The sequence below is a fragment of the Vanessa cardui genome, chromosome 19 (assembly GCF_905220365.1).
Source record: "Vanessa cardui chromosome 19, ilVanCard2.1, whole genome shotgun sequence".
NCBI lineage: Eukaryota > Metazoa > Arthropoda > Insecta > Lepidoptera > Nymphalidae > Vanessa > Vanessa cardui.
The window spans coordinates 9,936,369-9,957,072 of NC_061141.1; the positions used below are offsets into that span (position 1 = coordinate 9,936,369).

A 20,704-nucleotide genomic window follows, 5' to 3' on the forward strand; every position below is an offset into this window, starting at 1 on the left:
GTAAGTGGGAACTCGGCTGTTGGATTTGCCTATCGAAGAGAACAAGTTACAAGCGATTATTATAGTTTGGAACGATTAATATTAATCGTTCCAAGTTTTGATATCTTCCAAACTGAGTTTCCCTTGTGATGTAAAACATCACCTAAATTGTCCCCAAAAAAATCTAAAATAGTTGATCAAAGTCAGAAGACTATCAATATATTTCCAATTGTAACTTATACTCATTTGTAACTAATACCCAATCGTCTCTATTTTCCGGAGGATATCGTAAACTTCTCTGTGCTAAACTTTTGATTTAAAAACGCTATATTCCTTAATTTGAACTCCATACATTTAGCGAGCTTTACCGCGCACGCTTCCTGAATCTTTAATTTTATTGAATTCCGATCGATTCCACTTGTATGGAGCATTCGCTTGTACCAGATGTTTGGAAACGACTCGTGAAACTTTATACGGTTTTTACGCTATTTTGTTGATGCAGTGTTTCCTATTGACCTTAAGTGATATTTATGGGGTGTTAGAAGTCGTTTCTGTAAATGCACATTACTCTACAGCTGTGTGAATTTCTGTTTCGAGTGATTTATAAATCTTTTTCTAAACCTTTTTACCGTATTTAGTATCTTCGTAAATTGCATAGTTTTGTGTGCTACTTATTTCAAACGGTTTGTCTGTCCAAATATCAGACAGACAGATCAGACATTACTAGAAACATATATCACTATTACTTTTACGCTTAATTTCCGTAATAATCTCTTAAATTTATTCAGTAGTGAATTAGTACATTTATATACATATAATATAATTAAAGTGTCTAAAATATATTCCTTTTTTACATCATTTGCCTTTACTGTTTTGAGTTTAATTTTAAGAACTAGATGAATAAATTGATGTTTAAATTTATATACCTATTTGGATGCTCTGAAGATTAAATAGTTAGTGATACCGAAGCGCATCGGACGCATACTCACTAAAGTTACTTCTACGTAACAAGCTATTTGTATGGTCACAATGAAAGCCCTGTCACAAATCCGTTACAGAACATAATTATACCCGGTATTATAACTGCCATCAAAGGTAGGTTTGGCTCACGATTGATATAGTAATGATATTTAACGATTATAATGACAGATGCCAGATTATAGTGGGATATGGATCAACTCACACTGATATAAAAACAAACAAGCTATGTATATATTAGGTGGGATGGAAAGTACTATCGTATTTTAAATTAGAAGATAATTTTTCTTGTAAATAAAATTAAAAAATCTGACTGGTGAGTCATTAGAATTTTTACCTGAAAACACGGTGCTACAAATATGGGGCATATATTATTATAATTAATTAATATTAAATACATATATACGACCTTCGTGATCGAGTGGTGTGTACACCGGTTTTCATGGGTACGCCACTCTGAGGTCCCGGGTTCGATTCCCGGACGAGTCAATGTAGATTATCATTAGTTTTCTATGTTATCTTGGGCCTGGGTGTTTGTGGTACCGTCGTTACGTCTGATTTTCCATAACACAAGTACTTCAGCTTACATTAGGATCAGAGTAATGTATGTGATGTTGTCTCATATTTACTTACATAATTTTTTTACTGACTTTCCCTCCAACCTATTACTTAGTCCTCATTAAGCCACCTATACATCGTTCATGCCACGTGGTTGACCTTTGGTTCAAACATATCAGAATTGTGCTACGTCTACCACAAAGGGGTATTAATGCTGACGTGGAATTCAGACGCGTCACATCCATTAAGTAAATTTATTATCACATCATCGTCTCGTTACCTCCGAGTTTCATGCGAAAATTCATTTCCGTTCAGAAATAGCTCGCTGATTGCGCTTGCTATTCTGCCATTTTAGCGTCATCGCAGACATTAAGTAAGACAGTCTTGTCGCGTCTTGGTTGAATGATATTTAATTGGACTTAAGCGTAGGATTTAAAATCGTTATCTATATTAATATTATAAATGTTAAGCTAACACTGTCTATCTGTTCGCTGTTTCACGACAAAACCGCTGAACCGATTTTGATGAAGTTTAGTATGAAGCAAACTGCAACTCCAAAAAAAGACATACGCTACTTTGTATGCGTAACATATGTCAACCAACAGCCTAAAACGCGAGCAAACCCGCGGGTGACTACTAGTTATTTATTAATTCAGAACTACTATACTATACAAATACACATCAAATACTTTGTGATACTAGATATTTTCATAGAATTTTTGTCTTCTCAGATTGTTAGATACTAATATTTTTATAAACAGATATGTGAAAATAATTCGTACAAAATCAGATCAAATCAGAAAATTTTACTTGGCCCAGTGGTTAGAACGCGTGCATCTTAACCAATGATTGCGGGTTCAAACCCAGGCAATCACCGCTGATTCATGTGCTTAATTTGTCTTTATGATTCGTCTCGTGCTCGGCGGTGAAGAAAATCATCGTGAGGAAACTTACATGTGACAAATTCCATAGCAGTTCTGCCACATGTGTATTCCACCAACCCGCATTGGAACAGCGTGGTGGAATATGTTCCAAACCTTCTCCTCAAAGGGAGAGGAGGCCTTTAACCCAGCTGTGGGAATTTACAGGCTGTTGATGATGATTGTTGATGGTTCCAATAATTCATGCCACATTATTTTTGTTCACACATTGCTTTTCATATAACAATCGCCTGTCTGAAGTCTGCACCCAATCTTATCATTAATCCTCCATTTTGTCGATCAGCGTTCCGTTTATCGTTTGGTTTACGATAAATTTTTCATTTACCATCGTTTCATTTGTTTTACATGTTAAAACCTTTCGGAATTGTGCAATTTATTTCGTATTCTTACGTTTCAGGTACTTTATCGAGCACGTAATTTGGTTCCGACGATCGAGGTTTCGATATTATCGATACGTAAGTAACTTCGGATTACTTTACTTATTTAAAATAGGAAGGTTGACTGCCAAATGGACCATCTGGTGGTAAGTGGTCACCACCGCCGATAGAAGAAAGAAATATCAAAGTTTCTTAACATTTTCAATACTACAACCTTGATAATAAGGATTATATATCTTTTGTACGTTGTATATTGCACTAGTATATCACCCACCCTTAAACGAAACAATACTGGGTAATTCTGCTTGGTGGTATATATTATGAATAGGAGGTATCTACCCAGATGGGTTCCTACAAAGAAATAATATAGAGCTAATTTAAAATTACTATGTTTTATATGTTATGTCGTAACTATAACTCTGAAAAACAACGGAACATTTAAAACTCGTATCAGGAAACTCTCAATCACTTTTTATCAAATCAAACGGGTTACCTACAACTACATAACTCAAAACTAGTTCTAAGCCACTAAAAGAGTCCTACTATTCGATTATATAACCTTTCACTTTTCATAACCTACTTTGCGCGTTAAGCATATGGCCATCCGCTAAACCACTTGAAAGATGTCTTGACAAGTGTTCGAAAAAAATTACAAACCAGTTTTATTTGTAAAGCGATCTTATTGTTATATAAATACGGTTGAAAATCCCTTTACCCCTGTTACGGAAACGCAAATATATGATTGCACATACGCGTCTTTGCATTAGGAGACATAACCTTAATCTTATGGGAATAAGGTTCAATTTAGCGCATATTACTATAAATAACAGCGAGCAAAGTGATTTTAATTTTATGTGAACGTACTAGAGTTGATTTTGCGTTAAACTGCCATATTGCACCTCTGTGCATCGTGGCTTCATAGGACGTTGACTTTCTCTTTATTAGTATTAAGGTATACCACAGGAAGCTTACTTTATTGAATTTAAGACTTTAATGCGTAGGTAATAGAGTTTGAAATTCAAAAGCAAATAGCAATATAGGCTTGTCGTTAAATTTATAATATGACTTTACTAATCGTTGCCCGAAGGAAGCTGAAAGAAGGCTAGGTAATTAATTTCTAAAATATAAAGGTATGTTTATTTTAAGGATAATTATAAAATCTGTATGTCTTAGGGCCGTTTTACACAGTTACTATCTCGAAGATTAATTGCGTCGGAGTTAACTAACCTAGAGTTAAGTAGCGTTATAAATTAACATAAATTACGAGTAAGTTACTTTCGTCGTTTTGCTTTTATGATCTTCATTTAAAAAAAGTTTTTTTTTTGAAATAACAAAAAAGCTCCTTCGTGATCTTGATTATGTAATTTTTAGTGTATCGTTATGTTATGTAAAACATTTAACTATATCCGCGACTTCGTTGTTAAAATACATCATAACCAAAGATTGCGTTAAACATGTGTTGGGAGTAAATGTACCAGACAATCAACCAATCAGCGTTGGAGTAGCCTAGAGGAATAAGACCAGATCTTCTCAAGAGGAGAAGATTCTGTTTAATGGTAGAATATTTGATTAGTGGTTGGAATCCAGATCTATTTAAAAGTACTAAGTAATAAGTTCTTCTTAGATAGTTAGATAGATGTGTTTATAATTCATCTCGTGCTACCTGCATGTGTCTAATTTCATCGAAATTCTGCCACATGTGCATTCCACCAACCCGCATTGGAACAGCGTGGTGGCATATGTTCCAAACCCTCTCCTTAATGTAAGAGGAGGCCTTATCCCGGCTGTGGGAAATTTTATAGGCTGTTTCTTTAGATAGTCAAGTAGTAGCGTTTAAAACGGAACGTAAAAGATAGTATTTTATAAAAGCATTGTCCTTAGCTTTCGTGTTTCTTTATTTATCTATTATCTATTATCTATCTTAACTGGGAGACATGAGTAACTACCAAGATTCTTGGTAATAGAATCTATTTATTAAAATCATTTAAAAAATATATTTCAATAAAAAATATATTTTATTCAAGTGGCTTTAACGAACAGTTTTGAATCGTCATTGAACAACTATATCAAGTGAAGCCTCTCTACCGAGAAGAACCGCCAAGAAAATCAGTAGTAACTCTTTTTCAATATAAAAAATACAGCCATGTTAGTTAAATACATTTACATATCAACATGTAATATATCCTGCCTGGAAGTCAACAAGTATTACCTAATTCTACGTTTTTTATCGTCTGCATAATCTGGTATTGAATAATATATTAATAATATGCCTTCTTTAGCAACATACCTATTTTTTAAAAATGATTTGATATTATGAAATGGCAATTAGTAAGTATTTTTTAAATTAAATGTGATTAAATACTGTAACATGTATATAGAGTGCTAATATTAACCTACTTGAATACAGTAAGTATATTTTGAACTTGGGATACGACGTTTTGGCTATTAATTCGAAATATGTTGTAAAAAAAATTTACATGTTTAGCTTTGTTCATCCTTAAAGTACGTCAATGACAATAAGTGTTGTTCCATATACCTCAAGTTACTAGTTTTCGTTTGTAACGGGGGTTTTAACTACCCTGTCTAAAAAAATATTACTTTCGATGGAGCAAAACTTTATAACAAATTACCATCTTATATAAAAAATGTAAGCTCATTTAACGGATTCAAGTCTCCACAATCAAAATATATTTTAAAGAATACCCGCTTTTGTAGCGATTAAAATACACACACATATATTACTATATTCTATTCCGCTTACTAAGTAGGTATCTATAAGGTGAATACATTTTTTGTTATTGTTACATTTATCATACTGTTCTCATGTAAGTGAATCTGTCTTTTTTAAAAAAAATCTTAAACCTCTATGTTATCTGTACCACTATATGCTAAATTTCATAAGCGGAACACACAAAAAAAATCTCAATCTCGCATTATATTAGTAAGTATAACCGTAGGTCTATTTTTATATTGTCACATAGGGAAGCTGAGACATAGCTCCTTATACCATATCGACCTCAGCCGGTTTCTCACGGCATTGCGCAAGGCGATATAAGGCGTTTGGTTGCTGGTAACTTGCTTCACACAATTATTAATATGTAACAACGTTTTTGCAAACACGTATCAATCGAACGATCTCTTAATATCGATACGTCGTAACTGGCTCGTTAAAGTGCATGCGTGTGAAAGGGCAGGTGTTACGTCACTTAAGACATTTTCATTTCGTTTAACAATATTATGTATGGCTGTGCCCGCGACCTTGCCCGCGTTTTAATTTAACAAAAAAAAAAATTGTTGCCGAAGTTACTCCCCATTAGATCTGTTATCTGCCAGTAAAAGTGCCGTTAAAATCGGTCCAACCGTTCCAGAGATTAGCCGGAACAAACAGGCAGACAGACAGCCAGACCGACAAAAATTGTAAAAAATGTTATTCTGGTGTATGTACCGTGTATACATATGCATTGAGTAAAAAAGGGCTATTTTAGTATTACAAACGGGCTCTCCATTTTTATTATATGTATAGATATAATGTCTATGTATAGTTTAATTAGTAGCCCATTTATTTTACAAAACAGCACGATTTAATCAGTTTCCTTAATGACATCCGTCATTACATGCACTGTTCTTAGAATTAAGTGATTTGCTATAGAGTCTGTTAATACTCCAGGATCTAGGGTAAATTTTTGCACTACTTACTATCAAGCTAATTTATTCGTTTATTCTGATGAGATGTCTATATCCTGTCTATATCCTGTACGAAAACTCTTAATTGTGTCTCAAAATTTTTTTACTAACTGCGTTTTTCTTTTGTTAAGTCTCAAAATAATTATCTAAATTATTTGAATTATTTGTCGTACAAAATGTATGATTAGATAAAAGTCTTTACAATATATATGATGAAGATCCTGAACTTTAATTATCCTCGTAAAACTCATAATAAACGCTATTTATAACACAAGTTAGGAAGCAGAAATAAGACAGCTTAAAGGCAAAGTTTAAATTTCATATCACGACGCGTTATCAGAGACCCGGCTTAGAGGATTACTATGAACGCTTCATACTGAAGAACAACTACTTGGAACTACGCACCATATACTCTATAACTTGGTAGCAAAGCTTATTGCAAGCGGTTAGGTATCCCTTCATCATCACTACATATTATAAAACAAAGTCCCCACGTCAGTCTGTCTGTATGTTAGCGAATAACTCCAAAACTACTGAACGGATTTTCATGATATTTAAACCAATAGATACAAGCGATTCATAAGGAAGGTTTATACATATAATTTATTAAAATTTTTGTGCAAAAATACATAAATAGAAGGTAAAAATATTTAAAAAAAAACATGTCCACCCGTGCGAAGCCGGGACAGGCCGCTAGTATTCTAATTAAATAGTCATTAGGTTTATATTCTGGTTAGAAGGGACTGAGCTGATGTTACAAGAGTACAAGAGACTCTTATTGCCCAAGGTTGATGACGTATTTGAGGTTTAAATATTCGTTTATATTTCATACAGCCTAAATATATAAGCGGTGGTGACCTCTTACCATCGAAAACATTTAATACAGCTATCCATAGTATATTAAAAATATACTGTATAAAAAACAAAAAATATATAATAATACAAAAAACGCTTTATATTTATGATATTTGCTACGTAAGAGCACTGCATTCTCAATGGTCGTTTTCAATTGGCAAATAACCTTTTTTGTAGATTTTACAAAAAAAAAACATTTATTAATTAAATAGTTGTAACAACCTGTACATTTCCCACTGCTGAGATAAGGCCTCCTCTTCCATTAAGGAGACGGTTTGGAACATATACCACCACGCTGTTCCAATGGTGAATAATATCCAGTTGGTAGAATGCACATGTGGCAAAATTTCGATGAAATTAAACACATGCAGGTTTTCTCACGATGTTTTCCTTCGCCACCGAGCACGAGATGAATTATAAACACAAATTAAGCACATATATATAGTGGTGCTTGCCTGGGTTTGAACCCGCAATCATCGGTTAAGATGCACGCGTTCTAACCACTGGGCCATCTCAGCTCTTAATCAAATAAATATTCACAAATTTTATCAAAACAACAATATTGAAACAAACTCATGATTTATAAGTCGAAACCATTCGCGGTTATGAAGTAATCTTTTCAAGATATTTTGCCAAGAGCTTAGTCTAGTCTGAGAGCTAACATCGCGTGGTAAGTAGATTTGTACAGCTGGTAAGTGACACTTGAGACTGAGTACCAAACTGGACTAATGCTTGGCTTTAAAAATGTATTTTAAGGTTTTAAAATACGTATTTTATGACTTAGAACGATTTATCAGATTAAAAACATCTTAGCCTTATTACATTCGTACATTAATTTAATAAGATATTTATATGGTACAATCTACATGAAATAAACTAAAATAATTAAAATGATCACAAAATTTAATAAATGTTTCAAATTATTATTTTTTTTTATTTTGAACTTCGAATTTAACGACTGTCATATTATTAATACAATAAAACGTAAAGCATTGAACTCAAAATTAAACATTTAAAAAAAACTTTTTAAAAATGGAATGAGCTCAGAACTAATTCCATTCCAAATCCAAAATTGCGATTAACCTGATTTCAAATAACATATTAAACTAACTACATAGTTTAGAGTTAATATCTGTTGACTTCCAAGCAGGATATATTAATTTCAATAATTGTATTTAACTAACATGACTTTGTATTTTTTAAATGTTAAAAAAAGAACTACTGAGTTTCTTGCCGGTTCTTCTTAGTAGAATATATTTCCGAACCGGTGGTAGCTTCACTTAATTGTAAAATGACGATTCAAAAGTGCTTGTGAAAGCCTACTTGAATAAAGTTTATTTTGATTTTGAACTGTGCCCTCGACATCGTACGGGTTTGAATTTAACAAAAAAAAAATATTGTTGCCAGTGAAAGTCGCATCAAAATCCAGAGGTTCTAGAGATAAGAAGAGGCAAATATTCAGACAGACAAAATTGTAAAAAATGTAATTTTATAAAATATAAAGTGTACACATCTATATGCATGTAGTTAAAAGCTGTTGTTTTAATATGACACACAGACAGTCCAACTTTATTATATGTAATGACAATCAAAACTCGAAAGCGAAATGTGAGAAACAAGAAACTCGCAAAACAACTCGTTATGTAATATAATATAAATCTCAGTATATTAAACCGACCGAGTCTAGGCAGAGTTAACGTGACGAGTAGAATTAAACTGCCGGTAAGCGCTCAGTACTTGAGCAGTTAAGAGTTGATATAAACCGATGGTTTAACGTTGTGTGGATGATATATATTAACTTATTTTAAACCTCACATTTATAAACATTTTTTATGACATAGTTAAGGTGATGGTATGTGGTCACCATCGCCCATAGACAATGACATTGTATGAAATATTACCCACTAATTACATCGCCAATACGCCACCTACCTTGGTAACTAAATGTTATGTCTCTTGTGCCTGTAGGCCTCCTCTCTTAATAAGGAGAGGGCTTGGAACATATTCCACCACGCTTTTCCAATGCGGGTTAGTAGAATGCACATGTGGCAGAATTTCAATGAAATTAGACACATGCAGGTTTCCTCACAATGTTTTCCTTCACCGCCGAGCACGAGATGAATTATAAATAAAAATTAAGCACATTTATATATAATGGTGCTTGCCTGGGTTTGAACCCGAAATAATTGGTTAAGATGCAAGCGTTCTAACCACTGGGCCATCTTAGCTCAAACTGTAACACAATAATACTTAGTACTGCTGTTTGGCGGTAGAATATCTGATGAGTGGATAATTCCTACCCAGGCGAGCTTGCACATCTGTTACAATTAATGCTATAGCTGTTACACTAATTGTAATGTATTCACATTCTGCAGGATTATATGCAAGTCAGGTACCACTCATCAAACACCTACCGTCAAACAGCAATACATTGTATATTTGTGTTCCCGAAAGAAACGTATATTGGAAGGATTTTTTGGCGAATTGTGGATAGGACGATGCGAGCGAAACTAAGCAACCTAGTTCGACAGATCTATTACCAGATTTTGATTATAGATCGGACTTTTTATGGGACTTTGTCAAAGAGCGTGTAATTGCGGTGGCATCTATCACGCCTGACATTTAAGAAAGAATACGCCGAATATTTGCCAACACTTGAATTATATTAGAATTTACTTAGCAGAACTTGATGTTGAATATTATACGAATTACTATTATCTATATTTTTATACATGAGTATCGTTCACTTATAAAATTAGTTTTTTAATCTGGCAACATTCATTTTGACAGATACTCATTTAAGCGGGAAATTTTATCTCTGGGTATGTATTTATCGTGGCACGTGATTGAAACATTATTTATAATTATTGTATAATTATATAAGAAAACTAAAAGACACGTCGTTTTATTTCCGAGTTAAGACCAAGTTCTTTCAAATTAAACCACAAATGTCAGCTAAAGTTAGACAATCTTTTCATGAACGAATGACCAGTTTTTAGAAATCGAGGATTAGTTTAATTTAATTTTTGTTGGATATGATCAATAGCTTATGTGCATTTACTCAACACTTTATCTGTCTGTCTGTATATATGTATATGTTACGTTAGAAGCTCGGACTACTGTAAAACCTAAGATCATCCTGTAAAATCCAAGATTTATCAATTCATACTATTATTTATCACCCTTGTTGCTGTTCTAAAAATTACTAATATTTTTTTGTACATCTTCGTTCGAATAATTAATTTCACAAATGATAACTGTTTTTAAACCAATTCGACAAACTAATCCTATTTTTAAAATTATAAATAATATATACTTATTGATTTACCTACATCTTCTAATATTTCCATTATGTCCAAAAGCGTTTGAGATTCTAATAACCTTAATCTATACTGAAATCGAATGATAAAAGCCCGAAAAAAAATTATTATTTTCAGAAATATTTACATTTACCAACTCATTTAAGTAAAACTAAGACTTACTCTTAAATCTTAAATTTTACCGTATTTCGAGCTTTTACAGTAACATATATTTATGTATTTCCTATAAGGATTCTATCAATATTTAATAGCAGTTAATTGATATATCTTATAGTAAATAGAATATATTAATAATGTATGCAATAGCAAAGCTGGATCTGATTAAACAGTCCCCAAACATTTAATTGCATTCCATCACGTAATGCTAATTACATTTAATTAATTTGCCATATTATTGTATTACGTTTTAAAATGCAAGTATTTAATTCGGATGCAAATGCGTGCAAGAATTCACTTCAAATAATTCTCGAATCGATTCTCTAAATCGAGTAACTAATTATTCGATATTGAGACAGCATCTCAGAAATGCTTTGTGTCGGCTCCATTTTCGTTCGGAAATATTCGCATACGATTATTCGGATACGCGATTGATATTCGTTAGTTTCGAGAAATGATTTACATTTCATTGTTTATATTGTTTTATAATATCTATCAAAAAAATTGGCGCCGTCGGAAATATAACTTCTTACCCAGCCCTGTAATCAATACTTATTGTCTGTCTTATTATTGGCATTTGTCATTGTATACTGATGAGGAAATGATTCAACCCAAATTGGTGTAAATTGTCTTACCACATTTGGTAATCGGGTAGACATTTATTACATTTGCGTCGATATATGAAAATGCTTTAATAGCTCAATGTTAATTGGTCTATTATGCGATGAAATTCTGATCAGTCATATTTATCGTTACTAGTATATTACTAGTAACTATAAAAGACACTCTCCCCATAAGGAGATGCCTTTTGGAGCCCCAAAATAAACTTAACTAACTGGGATGAACTATTAAACAAATTTAACAAAATCAGTAATACTTGCCCCTGTTTGAAGACCATCAAACAAGATTACGGTGTCTGGAAACTTTAAGTTGAGTGTGACTTAAAAATAATTAAGTCTCCAAAACATTTCAAAGTAATTCACAAAAAGTTCTAACAATTTGTCCTAGATATAGACCCTTTATTGTTTATCATATTATATACAGACTAAAGTCCGTTTCATACACAGATGTGTCTAGTTAGCGCTAGATTAGCCATGTTAGAAGTCGTCACGTAGGCTTTGGGTGTTGTAGGCGCTGAATAAGCCTTATATTACGGGAATACTGCGACAAAAGCTCGCTTTGAAGAAAATATAGTTTGAATTACAGACCGGGGACAAGAGAGAGTTTCTTTCAATAAATGTCAATGTGTTACACTAATCTTGCCAAATTACCAATATTTGCCAATAAATAAATAAATGAGTGAGTAGTAAAGGTACTTGGGTTATAAGGTACACAAACACCTAGACCCAAAACAACATAGAAAGCTTAAGAACTTTTTCTATATCGATTTCAAATTGAGTATTATTTAATGAGAACATTGATATATATTTAGGAATCTTTGCTTGGGAAGAAAGTAATTTGTATTATGAACTGAGTTTTATAAGATAATCCTCATAAGACGCAAAACCGGTATTGAGTTAATGTGAATTAATATGTAATTTTCATCCCAATGAGGATTATTGAATATGACAATGTCAACGCACGTTGAATCGCACGATGCCTTCAAATAAGGTCATTGAACCCGTCTCAAGCCTATACTGGCTCCACCTTAATTATCCCATTATTTCTGCAGTGTCAATGACCGTAAAGCAATTGCCCGACCTTGGTGAGGTCAAACACATTCGGAGGTTCTACGTTTCGCTTGGAAAAACCGACATTATAAATTATTTATCATTGCAAAAAAAGAAACTATTTCAAATATTTGTATTTTATCTCGACTTAATCACCTGATAAATTTTTCGAGTTTTTTTTTTTCGTCTCGCATTGTATATTTTAACCCTCAGCGTCTTAGAAAAAATGTAGCATTTATTTGCTTAGGTAAAACTTTTCGAACGAAAATATCAAAAGAAATTAAATGAATAAATTTCAAGAAAATTTCTTACTTCTTCAAAGTTCGAATTTCTACATGAATGATCAAATAACCGATTTCGTAGTAGATATTACACAAGGCAATATACAAATTGGTGCACAGACACAGGTTCTTTGTACACTTGAGTGGAAATTCAATTTCAAGACATAGGAATAAGAGTATTACTCAAAAGTCCTTTCTGAAAATCACCAGTACCTTTCTGTCTGAGTCCGAAGTAGATTTGAAAATCTCTAACCGCAGAGGGTAGCCACAATACTAACGAGGGAATTCAATGATCAGTATTCACATTTGTACTCATAGTTTGATTGTAGTTTTACTTTAACTAACAGTAATAATAAATTTGTTGGTCTAGTAAAATTAAGGGATTAATATTCCTTACATCACAATTGTCTATAGCCGATGGTGAGCGCTTAGCATTAAAAAATCAAAATCAAAATAAAATTTGTTCGAGTAGGCTTTTACAAGCACTTTTGAATCGTCATTTAATAAAATATATTAAGTGATATCGCCGGTTAGGAGTGTAGATTCTACCGAGAAAAACCATTAAGTGAATAGTTTTTCAAAATTTAAAAATACAAAGTGACGATGGTTAAATACAATTATATATATGTTTGACTACCTAGAAGTCAACAATTAAAACTTTTTTTTTAAAAAAAACGCTTTACGCGCTTCCCCCACGTGATGGAAGTGGGGGGGTGTGTGAGACTCCACCCAGGACAACCGGGTTTACCCACTAAAAAACCAGCGGTACCCTCTCCGTCTTTCGGCGGGCGCCACGGGATAGCTTGCGTAAGCGATACCGTGACCAACAATTGTACCTACATCAAATCAAAAGTATTTTTTCCAAATCTATAGTTACTATACTCGTAATATTTAAAAGATCAAAACGGTATGAATGTATTGGTAATATATATAACTCAATTTCAGCCGGTACATACACAAAGTGTGATCATATAAGACAGCATTCAAAATCTCAGGTAAATACTTAAGATCAAGGTCATCAAATTGATCATCGAAGCATAAAGTAACAGACCCATTCCAAACTCATTAGTCCACAGGTAAAGATACCCTTTTAAAAAGAAACATTCAGAGGTAAGTCTACCAGGTAACTTTACAACGGACCGATCGATAATTAAATTATAAATACAAATACAGCACATTGAATACGATAGTTCAAGACTGAATTTACCTGTTCTTTTTATCGTATAGGTTGACAGACGAGCGTATGGCCCATCTGATGTTAAGTGGTCACCACCTCCCATAGATAATAAATATTAACCATTCCTTTCATTACCAATGCGCCTCCAACTTTGCGAACTAAGATGTTATGTCCTTTTTACCGGTAGTTGCACTGGCTCACTCACCGTTCTAACTGAAACACAACTATACTAAATACTGTTCTTTGGTGGTAGAATATCTGATGAGTGGGTTGTACCTACCCAGACGGGCTTGCACAAAGTCCTACCACCAAGTAAAATATCCGAGATCTTCCTTTAAACCTGACACATTAGTGCGCTTTACATGTATTCCAAGCCGCCAACAATACACAACCTGTATTAGACAAGTAGTCATATGCTCGCAATCTTTATCTTAGAATATAATTATCCCAGCAATGTAACATTAACGGACAATTACTTTGCTTTTTTTCATATACAAAATGGTTCTTAATTTGAAATTTCTCTCTCCTTTAAAATGGCTCCTCTTATATTGGTGAATCCTTAATAGATCTTTCGTCTATAGAAATCATACTACGTGAAAACCAGTATAAAATGATACGAGACATCTTACGAAAAAATGGAGTCCGAAGTAAAACCTTTTTTCCCTATGAACGCATGTTACCTACTTAGCATTTTATATTTAAATCAAACTTAGGGCATAATGCTGTTCCAATACTTTCGAAGAATAAAAATGATCTTGATGTTCATCGTTACAGCTCGTCCAAAATCAGAATGTTTCATTAAACTTTTAAACAAATAAAAACTTGTTCATTTAATAAACTTATACATAATTTTATTGTATTTAAATTTTTACTGTTATTGTATTATTTTTTCGTTTTTTATCGTAACTGTGTTTGAATATTTTTTGCTTAATACAATACATGCTGTGGTTTTCTATAATTGGAGCACACCAATCGTAAACATAATATTAATTCATTTTGAGAATGTCTATTTAATGTGTGTCTATTATTGGAAACTCAAAAATATGTATATTTTTGTTGTCTTAAATTTTCGCGATTATTACACATTTAAATAAAACTAGTTATTACGGATTTTCTACCCGTGACCACGAACGCTGTAAAGTGCTCGAAACGTCGGGATGTCCAAAATAATATACGCGATTAAAATCCGTAATAACTAGTTTTATTTAAATATGTATATTTTTCTCAATGTACTTAGTTAACTTGAAATAATATGTGCGTTTTAGCTGAAATTATTTAAGTGTGATGAAAATCTCTCTTGCAAAAAATGAGGGTTGAATCCAACGTGATTCATTATGATAGAGAATCTTCATGTAGAATTATGTACGCATTACGTAAATTTTAGGATAAAACATTTTCCGGTATGTGTGTTCGTGCGTGTGCGATATAATGACGTCAAATTGAGTAGGTCTCATTTTGGTAACAAGAGTGTGCATTTCTTTGTAATTTGAAATGAAGTCGTATAAAGGAATATTATGGCAGGATTTTGGAGTGTTACCATAAGCTACTCAATATAATTCAATTTTTGTGTCTATTATTTTCGACAGTACTATTTTGTAAGAATAAAACTGATTTTATAGAATGTCCTTGGGGAACTAGGTCTATAATTGTCAGAATATGATATATTATTTTGAATAAAATAATTATAATATGAAAAGTATATACGCACTAAAATCGCAAGTCACCCTAAAATATTTTACAAGTAATATTCGAAGTTAGTACACACAGAACATTTACGAAAAACAATTTATAGGTTTTGTTTAAAGATAATTTCATTAAATCTATTATTGGATAACGTCATAGTCAATTTAAAAAAAATACTGTCTGTTTGTCACGATTAAACGATGAAACTGAACGTGACAAAAATGGATGGAATTATGTGATTAATTTAAAATGTAATTTTGTGTATGTGAGTTCTGTTTTATCGAATGAGCTATCAAAATGTTACATGTTTAAGAAATCACCTAGGCAATTGTTATTTACTTCACGAGTCTTCGCCTCGCCCCGACGATGGAGATAACAAAAACTATTATAAGCTCAGGAAATACAAGTGTGGTCCGAGTGTTAAGATGAAGGAGTTTTCAATTGATTTCAAAACTGATAATTTCCGACTCGATCTAATAAAAATATTGACAAATTTTAACTATCATGACTTTGTAAAAAAACTTCAAATTATAAAATGTTTGATATTATTATTTGTTTTGTTAAATTTTCATTTAACTTACTTCGCCTTCTTCGTATTTTAAGTACAAGTTATAGGGTCGAATATCAATATTTATTGATATTTTGTTCTGGTTTAAAGGGTGAAGGTCTATAGTCATTACAAGGTCCCAACATACAAGGTACACGATCTTAGCTACTCTATCTCTATATTTATAAAATCTACGATACGAGATTTCCCTTAAAAGTAATCCTGATTCTTCTTAAGAATAGCGTTTTTGAATAATATAATTGAATTTGTATTTTTCGATTTCGATACTTGTACCAAGCAGAAAGGACGCGAGAAAAATAAGTCCCAGTTATACCTTGGGGGTGTTATCTCTACCAGGGTTGTCAACCGCGGGTTTTAGTTCCTTTGATTTGTAGCGTCACGGGACCCCATCGCCACAGGGAAAATGATTAATAATAACGTAAAACTTTTTCATATATTTAGGGGATGTTTTTTGTACGACCAGGATATTAATTTCGAGATTGCGTGCGGATATAGCGTTTGTTTTTGTATGTTATGGTATTAATGGTTTTTAATTGTTAATAACAGTGTATCTTCGAGGATATAAAAGTTTGATAAGTTTTGCATTTAATATTTATGTATGGTGGGTACTCGCTTGATGACGTCTCAAACATTCTGTTTGATATCGAAATTACAAATACATTTGTGTCTCAGCAGTTACGTTCCTTAAGCTTAAACTCAAACTCGCTCAATCAAATATGAATACAGGAATACAAAGTTATATGGCTTCGCGTTAAAATACGTTAATGCTTGATATCCAAATAGCAGGAGAATTAATAATGATTTTGTCTCTTTCTGACATTAGTGATTTTATATCTGAAAAAAGAAGACACAACACAGTATAACTTACGTTACCACAGTAATATTATAAAAAGTCAAACCATAAATTTTAATACTTTCAGTTTTCATATAAAAAAACTACTTAAATACTAATAGCTATAAAAAGCAATTTAGTACAACTTTTCATTCATATTAACAAAATTATTTTTTCTATTAAAAATTATCTTATAATATTAACTTTAAAAAATATAGAGTTGTAAACACAAAAATACTTACATATAACTCTAAGATTTTTACAGACATGTATAAATCAGCAAAATATTTGTAATCTTATTCAAAAAGTTGACCACAATTTAACTCGATTTTTAAAAACTGAGATTACCGATTAAGAAACAGACTCACGATTTTAATCAAATATAATTCTTATATGTTTACTGTACGCTTATCAAATTCATATACTACCAAGTATCTACAAAAGATCACTGTTATTTTTGTACACAGTTGACAGTTGAGCAAAAGCCTCCCCCCTTAAGAAAAGGTTAAGAGCCTATTTATCCGCGCTGCTCCAATATGGGTAGGTGCACATGTGACACAACTTTTTTCGACACATAATAATTTATAAGCAAAAATTAAGCACACACATCAGAGATTACTGACACGGAACTGAACTCGTTATCTTTGTTTAAGAATCACCACTAAAAACATTGACTCTACCATAAATCATATTTGCATTGTATTGTAAAATAAATCTAGATATAATGGAATTATACATTTTAAAAGTATCTTTTAGTCATCGAACATAGAAAAAATATATCCGCATCAGACAGTACGAGTTCAATGACCCCGGATATGAGCACAGCTAATGACAATCAATATTGCTTAATTAACCTTATGATAATATTGTAGAATGCTTTTCCAAATTTGAATTCATCAAAATGTGCCATAATTTACTATTTAGTTACAAAATAAGATAAGATCACTTTGTTAGAGAAGGAGGGGGAGTCTGTAAACCCAACTGGGTAGATAGTACCCGCTCATAATTTATTCTACCGCTAAACAGAACTTCTGAGTAATGTTGTGTTCCGGTGTAAAGGGTAGATCCCATGTTATTAAGGCACAAGGGGCATAACTTCTTAGTACCCATAACGGTTAATATTTCTTACCGCAGCAACTAGGGGCGGTTAAGACCTTTTTACCATAAAGTGAATTACCAGTTTGATAAATTAAAAAAAAAACTTCTATTAAAAATCTTTTTTATCTAGACGGATAATAGTATCACACAAATTAAATATGTCATTTCGTAGTATTTTACTCGTAATCCTCAAAGATTCACATTGGATTAGTACGATAGATGTATAACACTGACAAATTTAATACCCGTGCCGTATGTATTTTCGTAAGTACATGTAGTACACTGGTGTGTCAAAAGTATAAATATGCAATTGCAAAGTGCAGTTTATTATGTAACAATATTACATAGTATAATATTGTTATGTAATACTTTTTCGAAACCATCTGCATCGTCTGCTGTTTGGTAGGTTTATCAGACATTATGTTTTTTTATGGTACCACCTGATGGTAAGTGGTCACCACCCAAACATATTAGCACTGTAAGAAATATTAACCATTCCTTACATCGCCAATGCGCTATCAACCTTGGGAACTAAGATGTTTTGTCACTTGTGTCTATAGTTACACTGGCTCACTCATCCTTCAAACCGAAACACAACAATACTAAGTACTGTTGTTTGGTGCTAGAATATCTGATAAGTGAGTAGTATACTAGTACCTGTCTGGGTACCTACCCAACCAAACTATTAACCTAAAGGTTTGCACAAAGTCCTACCACCAAGTGACAAGACAAAGGTCTTCTCAAATACTATGCTTTTATTAACTCATATTTCCGAGTAGACTCCCAACCCCATTTTCATAAACCTGCGAATATCACAGATAAAAAATATACGACTCCAATATGGAACCTATTTTCTTTGAAGCCGGTTAAAAGCCACCCCAAAATATGTTATTAAGAATCGTGTCAGGTGTACGCAATAAAGAAATCTCCTAGCGTGAGGTCCAAAACGTCTCCAGTGCCCCAAAACTTCATAATTAGGTGGGCGGGGTAGTAACAATAAAAACTAATGAAGCGACCTCTAGCGGCAATAAAAGACATCCGCGCAGTTACGCGCAATCTCGTTTATATCGTGAGGGAGAACATACATTCTTTGTTTTAGATTTCCTTTTATTTACTCGACAACGACTGAAATAATGAGAGTATCAGCTCATAAAATAAAATGTGAGGCACTGGGACAGCTTGGACTGGTTGTCCAGTCTAAATCATCCTGAACAATTTCAGCCAAAGCGATCATTCTCAAAACTTCTGCTTATAGTTTTAAGCAGAAGTATGTAAACAAAGGTGCGTTCTCTGTTCCTTAAATCTCATAGTCCAATAGAACAGACTAATTGAATTTATTTAAAGACGTGCTTTCCGAGACAAGAGAGTAAATATTTTCTATTTCAATTTTAGCCTGCTCGATATTACTCGTTATAAAAACCGTACACCTTACAGTCCTAATCCAGTACTTGGATCCAGGACCTCGGCATCTGACATATTAGCTTGCAGTGTACAATACATGAACGACAGTCAAAAGACGGACTTGTTATGGTATAGGCGGTAGACTTATTATGACTGCCGATGACGGCGCAGTAATGCTTAACAGATCAAACCACGTAGAAGTAGTTCTTAGTATAATATTAATTGACCATTATATTTAATGCAATGGCGAAATAATAAAAAAGAAATAACTTTTCAAAATTCTGTAAACTAACGATATTTCTTCTTAAATAAAATGTCTGCAATTAATTACATTTAACTTTCTGAGTCGGACCATTAGGGCAAAGATCTCATAAATGTAAATTAGCCTTAATTTATTTATGACAAAATACTTACTAGATTCATTTAAATAAACATTAAACGTTTAGTTTTTTAGAAAGATTCGTGATTAATCTAGTAATTTACAGCACTGTAGTGGATACATTACCTCACGACAGATTAAAACTGAGTTACAAAAAAAGCTAAGATGGCCCAGTGCTTAGAACGCGTGCATCTTAATCGATGATTTCGGGTTCAAACCTGCCCGGGTTAGCACCACTATATATACATATATATATATATATATATATACATATATATAGTGGTGCTTGCCTAAGCACGTGCTGGAACATGGCACATGGAAAACATCGTGAGGAAACCTGCATGTGTCTAATTTCATCGAAATTCTGCCACATGTACATTCCACCTACTCACATTAGAACAGCGTGGTGGAATATTTTCCAAACCCTCTCCTTAATTTAAGAGGAGGCCTTAGCCCAACAGTGGGTAATTTACAGGCTGTTACTTTTTTACTAAAAAAAGCTTTAAATAACTAACATAAAAAAAATATTTAGCTCATTAAATATAGCTAAATGCTAGCTCCAATTGTATTATATGTGTTTTAGATAAAGCCTTAAATAAATGGCGCGGGAAGACTCTAAGTATTGGACTTGTTATGAGCTTACCTTACCTTATACGTCAATATACTACATCATTCATTTCTTATATATTTCCATCAATACCTTTGAGGCACAGATCACGTAACTCGTTGATGCCTCGGATTAGTTCCATAATGAAGCCAAAATATGC

The 20,704-nt window shown here is 32.8% G+C and overlaps 1 protein-coding gene across 8 annotated transcripts in view; it reads left to right on the top strand.

Moving 5' to 3' along the window:
• The window catches only part of LOC124537946 (brain tumor protein), a 469,342-nt gene that overhangs the window by 238,880 nt on the left and 209,758 nt on the right, over positions 1 to 20,704 (top strand). The window contains exon 2 of one of the 8 annotated variants that reach the window (XR_006966944.1): positions 2,854 to 2,923. The exons of the other annotated variants lie outside the window; for them this stretch is intronic. The gene's annotated coding sequence lies outside the window, so the exon portion shown is untranslated. Of the gene's footprint in view, positions 1 to 2,853; positions 2,924 to 20,704 lie in introns of those variants that run through there. 8 annotated transcript variants of the gene reach the window in all.